Source organism: Monodelphis domestica, chromosome 8, assembly GCF_027887165.1.
Source record: "Monodelphis domestica isolate mMonDom1 chromosome 8, mMonDom1.pri, whole genome shotgun sequence".
In the NCBI taxonomy this organism is placed as follows: Eukaryota; Metazoa; Chordata; class Mammalia; order Didelphimorphia; family Didelphidae; genus Monodelphis; species Monodelphis domestica.
The window spans coordinates 210,432,395-210,449,140 of record NC_077234.1 but is presented as its reverse complement, the minus strand read 5'-3'; the positions used below and the strand labels follow the sequence as shown (position 1 = coordinate 210,449,140).

Sequence of the window (16,746 nt, the reverse complement as noted above, 5' to 3'; positions counted from 1 at the left end):
ATGCAGCCCTAAGTGATCCCTGTGTTTTACAAAAAAGTATCCTAGTAAAATTGATTAAAATTTTTATGTTTGATAATCCAGGTAATTTTAAAAATCCAAAATAATGACTTTGCACATTTTGTGTAACTATTTTATTTCAGTAATTAAAGGGTCCCTCATCTCATCAATGTAAGGAAGGGATGCTTAAGGCAAGGGTTGTGGTTCGCACAATTATAAATCTTCAAAGAAGTACCTGTCACATCATTAGGAAAGCAGTAGAGAATTTACAAAAGTGCTTTTCACACAATTATCCAATGAAACAGATAATGCAAATATTTACCTCATTTTACAGGTAAAAAAAGTGAGTCTTGCAGAGAAAAAGTAAACTCTCTAGAGTCAGACACCTTAGTAAGAAGCAAAGAGGGAACCTTTTTATTCAAAACTCACCACATTCTTTGCTCTTTTCTTTTTTTTAACCCTTTCCTTCCATCTTCCATTCCAAGGCAGAAGAGCAGTAAGGGCTAGGCAGTGGAGGTTAAGTAATGTGTCTAGGACATGAATGAGACCAAATTTGAACCCAGGCTTGGCTTTCTATCCATTGAGCTGCCTGGCTATCTCATCAGTGCCCTTTTGACTATCTGACTTGGAATAGAGATCTTTTGGATCAATTGGGTTGAATTTCTAACGGAAATACAAGTGTCCCTCCCCCCTCCCCATTCAGTTCCAAAAGCCTCATTTAATATAGCAGCAGAACAGTTTGTAGCTTTCTCCCCTGGTATTAGTATCTTCTAATTTTAACCCAGGCTGCAGCTGCATTTTATAGCATGTGACACCTCAACACTACTGCTGCCACTACACGGAGTAAACTGGAGCAAATGGCTGGGTTTCCCTGCTCCTTCCTCTTTGGATGCTAAATTTCATGATAAAATTTGCCTGCAATGACAACGATGACTCGAAGAGGAAACACTATTTGGCATTGAATTTTTAAGTCAGCCCTTTATTTATCCCACCTTTAATGGGAAGAGAGTTGACTGTTCTTGGTAGGAGGAGGGATACATACATTCATTCCCTGCTTCTGAAGCCAGTGGCTGCTGTTGACACTGGAGTCTCCTATTCCCCTGCTGCTCTGATTACTGCCCAGGGTAATGATGACGAAAGGGAAATAGACGCGTCTTTGAAGATTCCACTTCTCTACAGGCTTGATTACCTTGGAAACATATGTTGTGGCATCTGAAGCTGCCATTGTGAGATAGGAGGCTCTGAGGAAACAGGAGAGGACTGGATATTTTCCCCATCAGCTCCTTTTAATCATTAGATCTTGGAATTTGGCTGATCTTGGATGTTAGTAACTTCTTGTTTTACAGATTTGTGTATTTTTATTTTATTTGGGAATTTTCCAATACAAATATTTCAGATTTGAAAATCGCTTTGATCAGAATATAACCCTGGGAGTGTCTTTTGTAATAAACAGGTAGGGTGTACACTGGACCAGAATCAGGGAGACTCTAAGTTCAAATCCTGTCTGTGTAATGCTAGGCAAAGCACTTAATTTCACATAGCCTCACTTTCTTCATCTGTAAAATGGGCATACTAATAGCCCTTAACTCACTGGTTGTTTTGAAGATGGAAGGAAATAACATAAGCAAAAGGCTTTATAAACTTTAAAGAGCTATAAAAATGCTAAGTCTTCTTAGCCAAAGAGAAAAGAGTGGAAGTTTGTGTGACAGAAAATTCTTCTCAGGGGCAGTGGTGTGGTTCAGTGGATTGAGATCCAGGCCTAGAGATGGGAGGTCCTGGGTTCAACTCTGGCCTTAGACACTTCCCAGCTGTGTGACCCTGGGCAAGTCACTTGACCCCCATGGCCTATCCCTTACCACTCTTCTGCCTTGGAGCCAATACACAGTATCGATTCCAAGACAGAAGATAAGGGTTTAAAAAAAGTATTCTTTCTGGAATTATGCAAGATCAATTAAAGGAAAAATTTTAAATGAAACACTTGTCACTGATGTGAATCCTTTTGTCCTTGATATCTTTCCTTCCTATTCATTAAGTCCCTTGATCCAAAAGTCAGATTCTCTTTCTGTCTTTAGTCTTTCCTCCTCTATTGACTTTTTCTTATTGGCTTCCAATTTTTTTCCTTTTCCTATTGCAAAAAGGCTCAAACCTAAAGCAGTCTTTTCTAGACTCTTCCACTAGTGAAATAAGCAGAACCAGGAGAACATTATACACAGTAACTACATTATTATGGAATGATCAAATGTGATAGACTTTGCTACTAACAGCAATACAATCATCCAGGACAATTCTGAGGACTTCTGAGAGAGAATGCGATTCACCTCCAGAGAAAGAACTGTGGGAGTTGGAATGCAGATGAAAGCATACGATTTATCACTTGGTTTTTTAGGTGGATATTTGGGGGTTTCGGTTTTATAAGATTATTCACTTGCAAATATGAATACTATGGAAAAGGGCTTTATATGATAATACATGTATAATCCAGATTGAATTACTTGTCAGCTCCAGGAGTGGGGAAGGAAGAAGGGAGAGAGACAATATGAGTCGTTTAACTTTGGAAAACTTATGTGGAAATTTGTTATTAAAAAATAAAAATCTAGACTCTTCTACTCTCTTAAGTTACTGTCACTCTGTTGCTATATTTATTGAAGGTTCTTTCTCTCCTCCATTGCTCCAATCATCAACTCTTTCCTCAGCACTATGCAAGTCTGTCTCTTGCCCCTCCATCCCCCAACAACCACTTTAAAGAACCTGCTTTCCTAAATATCACCCGTGACCTCTTAGTGGTGTTTTTTCAGTCTTCATTCTTCTTGGCCACTCTATGACATTTGGTGCTATGAAACATCATTTCTTACTAGATACTTTGTAAGAGACACTGTAGTATTGGTTTTAATTCATTCTCTCTTCTTTCATTCTCCTTCACTGCTGCTTATCCTGTAACAAATATTTCTTGATTGATTATTCATCTTCCCAAAACTTAAAATTTGGTGCCCCATTAAGTATCTGTCCTTGGCCTTTTTTTCCATGTCTGGTCTCCTATTTTAAAAATTCATTTACCAACACATTTTCAACTACAGTTTCTATGCAGATGACTCCTAAGTCTACACCTCTAGCCCTTTCCTCTCCTCAAAGTACCAAACTCATTTCCCTTGCCAACCAGGAAAAATTCACTGTTCAAATATAGAGGAGAACTGGTCAAGTTAAAAAGATTATTTATTAAGATGGAAAATAGACATCCAAAATAGAGCCCATCCCACCCCCAGCCTGAAAGGAGTAGGGACAAATTAGGCTTGTAAATTGAAAAGTATTTTTTAAACTATTTTTATTTTTTAATTGAAAATTTTTATTTAATTAATTTAGAATATTTTTCCATGGTTACATGATTCATGTTCTTTCCCTCCCTATTTTTGATCTCTTTGGGATACAGATCTAGTAGTGGCATTGCTGGGTCAAAGGTGTGCTCACCTTCCTGATAGCATGGCTCTGGAATCAGAAGACCTGTATTCAAATCCTATGACTGGTCTTTACTACCTGCATGACCTTGGCCAAATCATTTACCCCTTTTAGACTTCAATTTCCTATTTAAAATGAGGAGATTGGATTCTGAAATCTCTTCTGATTCTATGAATAAATAAATCTTCCTTGATTTTCCACATTAATACTTGCTTTCCCTTAGACTTTACACAAGTTTCTTTTATATTCCTCTATTGCATTTAGGAGATTAGTACTAAGAATCACAGAGTTGATGGACTTATGCAATATTTTGTACCATAGCTACGTGTTTCTCTCTCTCCCTCTTTTTTTAACACTTACCTTCCTTCTTAGAATCAATACTATACATTGGTTCCAAGGCAAAAAAAACCTTAATAGCACTTCTTGCTTCTTAGTGGCCCTTGTTTGGTCAGATGTTGAACTACTACTCGCTCTTAGCTTTCTATAAGCTACGGGGAATATAAAGGAATAAAAGGTCAATTCTTTTTAAAATACTTTTCATTGTGATGCTTGTCACTGTCGACAACAACCACTGAGTAGCTCTTCAGACTTTGAGTATATTTAGAGTTCTTCTGTCTGCTAGAAAGTCACTCCAACTGTATTAGAACCCGGGACTTCTTGTCTCTAGGCTTGATTTTCAATCCATTCAGCTGCCCCTATGATTCTATATTCTTTTTTTTCCCCAGAATCTTTTAGTTGTTTTATTTGCATAATTTGTAATTGCTTTTCAAAATGGTGGATCCATATAATTCAATTGGTAATGAACTAGTATGTCCATCCTCCCACAAAACGTCCAACATTCCCTATCGCCATATTTTGCATGACCCTATATTCTTGATGACACTGACTATAACTTAGAGAGTGTAAAATCTGACAAATTCTACCTTGCTGGCAAGGCTTTGAGCATTGGCTTCTGTATGCCTAGCCAGATTTCAAAGGTCTTAGCAATCAAATAGAGGATGAATTTTTGGGCCACTTATTTCTTGGAGACTGAACTGAAAAGTGGAGGTCTTTGACAATATAATAATATCAAAATCTCAGGTCCTTGAATTAGATTGAAGTCAGCCTGTACATCTTCTATAGTACATTGGTGCCCTGACTATACTTAGTGTGTCAGTATGCCCAATTTGAAGGACTGTGACATTTAACACTAAAAGGACCAGGCATGTCAACTGATATAAAAATATAATTTCCTTTGAAATAAACATTTTCATCTTACTGTATTTTCTTCACATACACATACACTGTGTAAATTGACAACTTGAATCGAAATTCAGCTTCAGGTAAGTACTAGCAGATTGACCCTAGGCAAGTCATTTAAATCTGTTTACCTTAATTTCCTTATCTGCAAAATGAGCTGGAGAAGGAAATGGCAAGCACTCCAGGATGTCCACCAAGAAAACCCCTAATGAGGTTATAGAGTTGGACATGACTGAAATGACTGAGCAGCATTGCAATTCAGTTTATACAGTTCAGTTTATGGAATGGCACTGCTTCCTTTCAGGAAGAAAAGGGTGAAAAGTAGAGACTTCCTGAAAGATTTTCTTAAAACTACATAAACCTAGATTGTTGTTCTAGAACTGTGATGGCAAACCTATGGCATGCATGCCAAAAAGGGTTCACAGAGCCCTCCCTGCTGGTATGCCTGTTGAGTCAGAGGGACTCAAGCAGAGCTGCTCCCCTCCTCCTCTCTATGGGTCTGAGGACATTCCTCACTTCACCCACTCCTCTGGCCAACAGTCCATTGGGAGTGCTTCCTCCCACCCCCATTTGGGGTAAGGTGCTGGGGCAGGGGGCTTACATGCTATGTGAGGGTGCAGTGCAGGTGGCAGCCTATTGAATTTGTGATAAAGGTGATTCCTGTGGTGTGCTTGGAGAGGACCTAGGTTTGAGGGAAGCAGAGCTCACAGTGTAGCACATAGCTGGAGGGGAGCAGAGCCAGAGGGAGCCACTCTCCTCCCCCTTTCCATACACACCTCTCATTACCAGTCTTTCTGCCCAGAAGTCCACTGAGAGTGCTTCCTTCCTCTCTGGGCTAAGGGGAGGGGCAGGGGTCAAGGTGGGGTGGGATGAGGTGTAGGGAGAGGCATGGCACTAGGTCTGGGAGGTTCAGTAGGGGTGGGACCTGTTACTCCACCTCTCAGACATCTGTTCTAGGACCTAGTTTTTCTATAGAACTTTTATAAAATTGTTTAAATATCTTCTAACACTGTGTAGCTTCTTAGGTATCTAATTGAATTCAAATTGTAATTGAATTTGAATTGAAACATCTTTTGCTGTAAGTTAAGAACACAAACTTAAATATATACATTTACAATTAAATATCAAACCTAGCATAATTTGGTTTTGAGGGTTCCCAAAAGATAACTCTTTAAGAAGTATTAATGATTTCAGATTTAGATGCAGCAAGTGCAATTTGGCCCAGCTACAATGATTAGTATATCTCAGGTTGTCTAGGACAGGGCTGAGTTTCATCTTGTTTCAGGTAACAGGGTGTGAATGATCAAGCAAAAATGGAGGGGAGGTGGGGAGAAACCAGGGATACATTATATGCATTTTTTTTAGTAGTAGGGACCATCTCACTTTTTCTCAGTAGCCAGGGAAGCTTTACTACAAGAAGAAATAAATGGAAATTGCAATGACCATTCCAAGACTAAACTTTCAGCAATTTTCTTAACATTTAAACAATATTAGCTCATTTTAAAACATGGAATGTTTGAGTTTTGAGTTACCTGAAAGTCTGAGTCCTGAGATGTCAAATTCTTCCATAGCATTGAGTGCTGCCAAACCAGGTTAAAATGTAATTAGGAAATATTTAAGAAAAAAAAATAATAAAACATAGATAACATTCCATTCTAAAACTAAGTCAATATGCAGTCTGGCAGGGATCCTTATTAGTGATCCCCATTTCTCTTTTTAGTTTGACACCATTGATCCCTCCAACATCACTGATTGATGGTTATATGGCCTCTGCTGGAGCATTTCTTTTGTCGACAATCTCAGAGGATATTTCATTGTTGGATCTCTCTCATCTTTAGAGTCCTTTCCTCTTCAGTGGTTCTCAACCTTTCTAATGCCGTGACCCCGCAATACAGTTCCTCATGTTGCAGTGACCCCAAACCAAAAAATTATTTTGGTGGCTACTTCAAAACTGTAATTTTGCTACAGTTATGATTTGGAATGTAAATATCTGATATGCATTATGTATTCTCATTGCTACAAATTGAGAGGTTGAGAACCGCTTAGAGTCTAAGCCAAAATTTTCCTCCCTTTAAATTTTCTCTAGTCCCGCTTCTTGGAGTTTCCCTAAACAAATCCCAACTCCTCTTTTACATAATTGCCATTTCTTAAGTGTCATGGATTCTTTCATCTTCTTGGTCTCTTCTGGACACACTCTGCCCCTCTTAAAACATGGCACATAATGCTGAATATAGTACTTGAAACATGCCCTGACCAGTGCAGGGTTCAATGGGCTTTTGATTTGTTTTGGTTACTATAGAAGCAGGTTGCACTAGGGCAGCTAGATGGTACAGTGGCTAAAGTCTTGGACTTGGAATCAAGAAGCCTCATTTTCATGAATTCAAATCTGGCCTCAGACATTTAATATCTGTGTGACCCTTGGAAAGTCACTTAATCTTATTTGCCTTAGTTGTCCATCTATAAAATGAGCTGGAGAAGAAAATGGCTTCAGTATTTGTGCCTTAAAAAACCCCAAATGGGGTCACAGAAAGTCTTACATAACTGAAACTACGCAACAGGTTGTATTATGTGTTTTGGTACATTTGATAAATACTCTTCTAACATAATTTCAAGTAATCATTGCCTTTTAAAAAAATCTCAACTGTTAAAGCATGTCTCTCCCATCCTGTTATTCTTCAGAGGATATTAACAAATCAAAACCAGGAATTCTTAACTTTTTTGTGTCATAGACTCCTTTGACAACCTTTGGACCCCCTTCTATGAATAATGTTTTTTATATAATTGAAGGTAATATTAAGTGAGGCAGAGTGCACAAAATCTTCAACCTCACTTTCAGTTAGAGTGTAGCAAAAATAAAGATGTATTTTTTTTTAACCATCCAAGTTCAAGGATCTTCTGAAATCTACCCACAGGCCCTTTAGGAATCTGTGAACATAAGGTTAAGAGACTCAGATCTAAATTGAGGATTTTGCATTTATCTCTATTATTTGCCAGCTTAGTGTTTACAGACACTTCAGCCTGTGGAATTTTTTAAAATATGGATTTTGCCTTTAAATCTATTAGTAATCCCTCCTAACTTTATGCTACCTATAAATTTGGTAACTGTGTCTTCTGTCAAGGCATTGATAAAAACTGCAGAATAAAAGAAAACTGAGGACAGCCACACCACACTCCACTTAATTCTTTCTTCCAAGAACAACTGATACAATAATCACAGGGTCATTGGGTATAATCATTAAGACAGCTGCAGATTCACTTACCTGTCCTCTCATCCAGGCCCTTAACATTTTCAGGTCCTTTGAAGAAGTCAAAATATGTGTGGTATTCCCAGCTCTATTTAGTATACTTATCAAAAAAGGAAATGAGATTAGTTTAAAATGATTTTTTTTGTGTGGCCATGTAGGCTTTGGGTATATTTCCCTTTCTAAATATTTGCAAATCTTACAGCTAATAGGCTGTAATTTTTCTGAGGATTAATATTGATGCCTTAGTCTTCTGAAGCTTCTAGAAATGCCTTTTCTTTTCCTTTCTCCAACACTAGATTTGAAAACGAGGCTGTTAACATTGTTTATACTGCTGCAGTATGTCTGCTATTCTCCATACTCCCTCAGAGATTTCTGGCAGCCTCTCCTGATCACATCTGTAAGGCTTTTTCAGTAACATAAGCTGTAATTTATTTGGATCTGGAATTCACACAAAATGTCCTGGTGTTCTCTTTTCAAACCCTTCTTGGGCTTTAGTGACCTTTTAATCACGTCATTCTTACCTTTTCAATAAGTGAGTCTACAAAGAAGAGAAAGAGGCAATCAGGGAGAGAAAAATATGGGTAAGGGGGAACACAATCAAGAAGATATATACCTTTATCTCTGTGTTCAAGTTTATAGATAAGCTGCTCAATATGTCTGGCTCAAATTTGATCCCTTGTTCCCACCCAATCTTTTTTATTTTAAACCCTTTGTCTGAGAGTCAATACTAAGTATCTGTTCCAAAGTAGGAGAGCAATAAGGGCTAGGCAGTTGGAGTCAAGTGACTTAGAGTCTGAGGTTATATTTGAACCCAAGACTTCCCCTCCACAGGCCTGACTTTCTGTCTGCTACTGAGCCATTTAGCTCCTCACCTCCTGAATTCAGTCTTTAAAAAAAAAAAAGTGAGCCATAAATACAGAAGTCACTTTAAAAGTATGTGTACTATGAATTAAATTCCTCACCTTAGAAACACTAAAGCAAATTGGGTTGTGTGTAAAATTAAGACACTAGACTACATACCCTCCAAAGTACTTTTCATTTTTTTAATTGAAAATTTTTATTTAATTAATTTAGAATATTTTTCCATTGTTACATGATTCATGTTCTTTCCCTCCCCCCTTAGGCGACACGTAATTCCACTGGGTTTTACATGTGTCATTGATCAAGACTTATTTCCATATTGATAATTGCACTAGGGTGATTGTTTAGAATCTACGTCCCCAATCATATCCACATTGACCCTTGTGATCAAACAGTTATTTTCCTTGTGTTTCTACTCCCACAGTTCTTCCCCTGAATGTGGATAGCATTCTTTTAAGTCCCTCAGAATTGTCCTGGATCATTGCATTGTTGCTAGTAGAGAAATCCATTGCAATCAATTGTACCACAGTGTATCAGTCTCTGTGTACAATGTTTTCCTGGTTCTGCTCCTTTTGCTCTGCATCACTTCCTGGAGGTTGTTCCAGTCTCCATGGAATTCCTCAACTTTATTATCCCTTTGAGCACAATAGTATTCCATCACCAACATAGTCCACAATTTATTTAGCCATTCCCCAATCAAAGGGCATCCCCTTGTTTTCCAATTTTTTTTTTTTTTGCCATCACAAAGAGCGCAGCTATGAATATTTTGGTGCGAGTCTTTTTCCTTATCTCCCAAAGTACTTTTCAGCTCTAGAACTGTGATCCTTTCCTCTCAACTCCTTACTCTGTTGTTTGTTGATGGAAAGAAGTAAGTTTCTTGACATAAAAGACAGACAATGATGATTCTGTTTTAAGCAAGTTTTTAGAGAACAGGAATAGAAGACAAAGGTCATGAGACGGCATAGGGTAGCTTTGGTTTAACCTTTGTTGTGTCAGAAGTCACAAGCTACCCGTCTATTTGCATTTTTTAATCCTTTCGCAAAACCATTTCCTTTTCACTTCTTAAAAATTGTCTGAAATATTGACGGCGTTGTTAGGTAAGAAAAATCCCCCAATGATGTGATTGATATAAAAATTTGTGGTCCCTGAAAAAGCACCAACTAAAAATGAAAGTTACTTGTGCAAGAATCAGGCCTCTAGACCTGTAATTTCTTTGGTGAATGAGGAATTTCCATTTACCCTTGCTGGTTGACACATCCTCTATAATTTCACCTTGTCTAGAGTGGTGGGGTCAAACTAAAATAGAAACAGTTCTACTATACTGTACTTAAGGATCCCAACAGACTTATTGACTGTTGAAAATTGACTTAGAATGCCTAAGCATATGTAGTTTTCTTTTTTAAAATTAATACATCGACACATTAAAATCAGATTGGAGAGGCAGCTAAGTGGCTCAGCTAAGAGCACCAAGCCTGGAGTTGAGAGGTCCTGGGTTCAGGATCCAGGTACTTTTCACCTGTGTGACTCTTAGCAAGTCATTTAGCCCTATTTCTCTCACTCTTATCCTTTTGTCTTAGAATTGTCACTAAGATAGAAAGTAAGGGTTTAAAGAAAAACCAGATAGGAGCTACATTTTAATCTGGCTACATCCATGCTCTGGAGCTTATGGGCTTCAGGCAGCCTTTGAAACTTCTGACCAAGAGTATTGAAAAATTAAATCACTTGACCAGGTTCACAGAGTCAGAAGAGAGAGAGGATTAGAATGCAGGTCTTTCTGGAATCCAGACCATCATCTCTCTATCCACTATGCCATGCTACTTCTATTGTACTGTTCATGGAAGTTGATAGAAAGAACCATGAAGGAGTCTTCCCTGGTGATTCAACTTCTCTGAATTCTTACAGCATTTATGGATCGAATGGTACATTTTATTTCTTTTTACAAATTCAGCAACCATCCACAAAAAGATATTTCACTATATAAGTAATAGGAAAAGAGGCTTGTATATGAAATAATTTCTTTCCCATAGTTTGTCTTTTTAAAGAATATATTAAATTTAAATGATGTTACCCAAACTGCTATTTTCTGCCTTTTGCTTTTCAAAGCATTTTCTTATCTACTGTTTCCTTTTATTCTCTTTATAAAAACATTTAAATATATTTCTGAACTTAGCAAACACCAAATAAAATCAGTATTTCTTTATACAAAAGAGAATAATAAAGGAAGACTATACTTGAAATTACTAATTTATATTATCTATAGCTTCCTAATAAAATTCAGTGTATAATTTTTAAAGCTGCCCTAATACCTATGTTTCCTTCTGGACTTTATTCTCTCTTGAACATGAAAAAAATGCTCACTGGCCTTTTTTAATTTTATTTTTAATTTTTCTTTCTATTTCCTTTTTTGGGGGGAGAAAATGTCCTCCTCCTTCTTACTCCCAAGTCCCATAATTTTTATTGTACCACCTAGTTACTTCTGTGAAATGGCTCTCCTTTGAGAAGAGGTACCATAAAATGAATGAATAGTGGATGGAAGCCCTAAATCTGATCTCAGGGACATGTTAAATGTATGATCTTTTACAAAATCATTTAACATCTCATTTTCCCAAGGAAATCGCTTAAGACTTTAAGTGACTTGGGGAATGGACTTTTAAGTTACCTCCATTGATGAAAGAAATTTCCAAACTGAGAGTTCACTATTTGTTGCAGTCAAGTCTTGCTTAAAATAAAACTGTGCAAGAGACTATATGTTAGGTAAGAGGCAAAGATACCTTAAAAAGAACAGACCTCTTTGCTCTGGAAGCTTACATTTTCCTGGGGTGTTTTATAGGGTTGTTAGCTCTTCTGTTTTAAAGAAGGCCAATGGCATCATAACGGTGATGTCTTAATTTGCCCATGAATCGGATTTAAGTGTTAAAATATATATGATTTGGAAAGGGGAAAGGAAAGTAATATAGTGGGAAAACAGTATATATAAAATCATTGAATGTATTTAACAGAGAAGGGATGAAGGGAAGGAGAGAGGGAGAGGGTGAGATCTAAATGTTTTACCCACTAAATCAACACTATCTAACTCACACTTAACTAAAACCTGAGTTCCTAAAGGCAAGTCCAACAGGGAATCAAAATCTCACAAATGAAGAGTCCTTGGTAAGTCAGGTACTGAAGTCCCAGGTGTGATGTCCACAGATGGTCTCATCAAAGTAGGAAGGTCAGCTCTCCAGTCACTGTCCAGCAGAAAACTGAAGATAACTTCTTACCCCAGCCAGTAGATAGATATTCAAAAGCCCAGTAGCTTGATGGATGGGTTTCAAGATGTCTTAGCCACACACCTTTTCTCCTTTACCTCCCAGGTTCAGAATGATAATGGGGACTATTCCTAGGAGTTCTGACTCAACCAGCTCAAGAAGATTCTGGTCTCAGGCCCCTGTCAATCATCCCTTGCAATCTTTGTTTCCCATTGCTACATAAGTGAGGCAGAGTTGCACAAAATTTTCAGCCTCACTTTGTCTTCTAGACTCTTCATCAAAATTCAGTGACAGGACAAAGGTGAAATAGATGGTTGATGGCCCAGGTTGTGGGAAGTGACCGTGGCATCTTCAGTGTCTGACTAAGCTCTAAGGATTCCCCAGCACTTGCTTCAGTTGCCTTCGTGGCCATTGGAATAGATCATTCTGATCTGCCCATTTCATCTTCACATGGTTAGAGTTTGCATGCTTTAAAGTTTGCAAAGTGCTTTACATGTTATCTCATTTGTTCTTTACAACAGCCCTATGAGGCAGATTCTATTATTTATCCCATTTTACAGGTGGCTTGGAGAGGCTTGGAAAGATTAAGTGATTTGCCCAGGGTCACAGAGCTGGTAAGCATCTGAGGGCAGGATGCTGCATTTTCCTAACTCCAAATCCAGACTCTATCCACTATGCCATCCAGATGGCATAGTGGAATGGAATCCTTGAAGGTGGCTACCATGTTTAATTCTTCTATATTCCCTGCAGTACTAGACAAAGGGCCAGTATGTTGCAAGGGATAAAGTCTTTGGTTTGGGCTCTCAAGTTGGTGGGTGACTCAGGCTCCATTTTATTATCCAACAAGTTTATCATTGGACGATTTTTGCTGTAAGACACCTCCTTTTGGATCATTGCATTTCTTAGCAATTTTAATAATCTTCATTAGCAATTTTTGCTAATCTTAAGAGATTGAGTTCCATCGTTTATATATTGTTCCCTGGCTTAGAAATTGCACCCAGACTAGCCAGTTGGGTACTAATAGAGAGGATTGCTTTTATTTGTTGTAGTTTATTTATCCTGTAAATTCTTGTTGCTCTTTCCCATGATGCTTTTTCAGGAAGTGTATATCTGAGAGCCATAGGCATGAGTTAAGCTAGACAGATTTTTTTTTTTTACTGTCAATGTAGCAGTCCAGCCCATAGGTATTGTGGAGAGACAAGGATTGTGAGTGAGCACATGGCCATTCTGCGCATGGCAATGAACTCTATTCCCAGGGTGGCTGAAGTTAGGGCGTGAAACCTTGCTTCCCTTTGTCTCACTCACCTGAGGATAATAACCCCACCTTCACCTTGTCATAATTTGCAATTATCCAATGGCAATACACTATGTAACTCATCTATATGTATTGAGGCATTATGTAACTTACCAATATGTATTGAGTTCATTTGCATATCAAAGAAAACACAGCCAGCTCCCCCCACTTGGACATCCACAGGTTTGCCCTACAGACTAACTTCCCCCCTTTCTCTCTCCTCTTTTTCTTTCCTGAGGCCTGGCCCTTCCTAGGTCTCTCTCTCTGTCTCTCTCTCTTTTCCTATGCTAATACTTAGCATTGTCTAATTCTTTCAGTCTCTAATCTCTCTCCCTACTGAGCTAGTATTATCCTCTGACCAGTGCAGTGTTAAATTGGGATCACTGGAAGGGAATAGCCTTAAAAGTAACGTCCAGTGGTCGGAGCATGGCTGTGGCTCCCGAATATTAATAATAATTGATTACTGACTCATTATTCATATCTCAAAGGTCGGCTCTTTCACGCCCTTTGCGGGATTCGAAAACGTCTATCCTGTTTCTATTTTCCTACCATAAAGCTTCTCGCTGGCCGGGAAGCTTTAGTCAAATTAGAGGAATTTGACATTTGAATATTCAGATTGGTGATGAAAAGTGATACAGAATTTGAAAGTAATTTTTTCAAAAGCTGTACATTTTTGCCCATGTCAAAGTGGTGTTATTGGAAGATTTGCATTCTAAAATAAAAATTCAGCTGTGAGTTTGATTTTAGACACATTTATTAAGCACCTATATCCACTTTGCCAGGCCCTGGGGGTACAAAGGAACACATAGATATCTTACATGCTACTGGGCAGTTTCCTCTTACATGTGATTATCTAATCATGTTGGGATGTGGGAGGACGTTATGGTGTAGTTGGAAAGAGCCCTGCAGTGAACAACTTTAGAGGCTTATGAGTGAGCTGTGAATCAGGATCAGTAAAATGTCCCATCTAGAGAAATATCTAACGAGACCATTCCTTCTTAATTCTTTGATTATACCTCTTCTTTAACTATATCCCACAATTGCTGTGACATCATTGCCCATTTCCTCTTCCCTATCATTCATATCTGATTCTTTTTTTAGAAAACATATTGCTCCCTTTTTTCCCTTCCATTGCTACTAACAGAGAGAAAGTTGTACTTCAATTTGTACTTAAAGAGTTCATTAGTTCTCTTTGGAGGTGGATAGCATTTTTCATCATGAGCCCTTGGGAATTGTTTTGGATCATTGAATTGATTGAAGTAGTCACATCTTTCACAGTTAATCATCATTACAGTATTGCTATATTGCTGTGCACAATGATCTCCTGATTCTGCTCACTTCACTTTGTATCAGTTCATTTAGGCCTTCCCATGTTTTTCTAAAACTGTCCCCCTAATCATTTTTTTATAGCATAATAGCATCCCATTACAATCTGCCACATCTTGTTCATACAGTCCCCAATTGATGGGCATTCAGCTCAGTTTCCAATTCTTTGCCACCATAAAAAGAGCTGCTATAAATACTTTTGTACAAGTAAGTCCTTTCCCCTATTTTATGATCTCTTTGGGATGCAGACCCAGTAGCAATATTAAAGGATCAAAGGGTATGCACAGTTTTATAGCCCTTTGGGCATAGTTCTAAATTGTTCTCCTGAGTGTTTGGACAACTCCTCCACCATTTTATTAGTGTAGCTATTTTCTCTCATCCCCTCCAGCATTTGTCATTTCTGAAAAGTGTCAAGTGGTACCTTAGAGTTGTTTTAATTTGCATTTCTCTAATCAACGGTGATTTAAAGCATTTTTATAACTATAGATGACTTTAATTTCTTCTTCTGAAAACTGCTTATTCATATCCTTTGACGTTTTATCAACTGGGGAATAGCTGAATTTTGTTTCAGCCATAATAGACTACTAGATCTTTCCTGAATAAGGCTTTTCCATTTCTGTCTCTAAATTTACCCCTACCTAAAATGAGCTGACTTCTCAAAGTTTATCTAAATCCTATCCTTTCTTCACAGTAGAGCTCAACGTTTCTTTTTTTAATAACAAATTTACATATAAGTGTTCTGAAGTTATATGATCCATATTGCCTCCCCCTTCCCCCCCGCCCCCAGAGCTGCCGAGTAATTCAGTTTGGGTTATGCATATATTATCAAACAAAGCATATCAACACATCTAGATTAAGATTTCCCTGTGCAATTCTACCCTAAAGTGATTTTTAAAACTTCTTTTAATTCTATTATAACCTATTCCCTGTATCTCCTACTTGATATTTATAATAGTAATAATACCTTTTATCATGTATTTTACAAAGTATTATGCCCAGCATCTCAGTTGAACCCCAAGAAACTTGTAAAGTACAGACAATTAAGTATTATTGTTCAGAAATCTTCAAAATGCAGAGAATTTCTTGCAAATTTTTCAAAGTCCAAATATTGTTTTTAATTTAAGTTAATTTATTTAGTCAATTTAAAACATGATTCCTTGGTTACAATAATCATATTATTTCCCTCCCTCCTCTCCACCCACCCTTCCCGAAGCCAACATGCAATTTCATTGGGTATTACTTGTCTCCTTGATCAGAACCTATTTCCATGTTGTTGATGTTTGTACTAGGATGTTCATTTAGAGTCTACATCCCCAACCATATCCCTTCGACCCATGTATTCAAGCAGTTGTTTTTCTTCGGTGTTTTTACTCCCACAGTGTTTCCTCTGGATGTGAATGTTTTTCTTGTAGATTCCTCCAAGTTGTTCAGGATCACTGCTTTGCCACTAATGGAGAAGTCCATTACATTCAATTGTACCACAGTGTATCAGTCTCTGGGTACTCCTGGTTCTGCTCCTCTCACTCTGCATCACTTCCTGGAGATTGTTCCAGTCCCCTGGAATTCCTCCACTTTATTATTCCTTTGAGCACAATAGTATTCCATCACCAACATGTACCACAGTTTGTTCAGCCATTCCCCAATTGAAGGGCATCCCCTCATTTTCCAATTTTTTGCCATCACAAAGAGCGCAGCTATAAATATTCTTGTACATGTCTTTTTCCTTATTATCTCTTTGGGGTACAAACCCAGCAGGGCTATGGCTGGATCAGAGAGCAGACAGTCTTTTAGCGCCCATTGGGCATAGTTCCAAATTGTCCTCCAGAATGGTTGAATCAATTCACAATTCCACCAGCAATGCATTAATGTCCCAACTTTGTCACATCCCCTCCAGCATTCATTACTTTCCTTTGCTGTCATGTTAGCCAATCTGCTAGGTGTGAGGTGATACCTCAGAATTGTTTTGATTTCTATTTCCCTGATTATAAGAGATGTAGAACACTTTTTCATGTGCTTATTAATAATTTTGATTTTTTAACTGAAAATTGCCTATTCATGTCCCTTGCCCATTTATCAATTGGAGAAT

General features: G+C 37.9%; 1 protein-coding gene and 1 long non-coding RNA gene across 8 annotated transcripts in view; one reads left to right on the top strand and one right to left on the bottom strand.

Moving 5' to 3' along the window:
• The window catches only part of LOC130455792 (uncharacterized), a 30,183-nt gene extending 28,997 nt beyond the window's left edge, over positions 1-1,186 (bottom strand). Inside the window, exon 1 of the long non-coding RNA XR_008913914.1 lies at positions 1,040-1,186. This is a non-coding gene — a long non-coding RNA (uncharacterized LOC130455792). The remainder of the gene's footprint in view (positions 1-1,039) is intronic.
• Positions 1-16,746, top strand: part of SLC9A7 (solute carrier family 9 member A7) — a 250,945-nt gene that overhangs the window by 38,891 nt on the left and 195,308 nt on the right. The gene's annotated exons all lie outside the window — the stretch shown is intronic.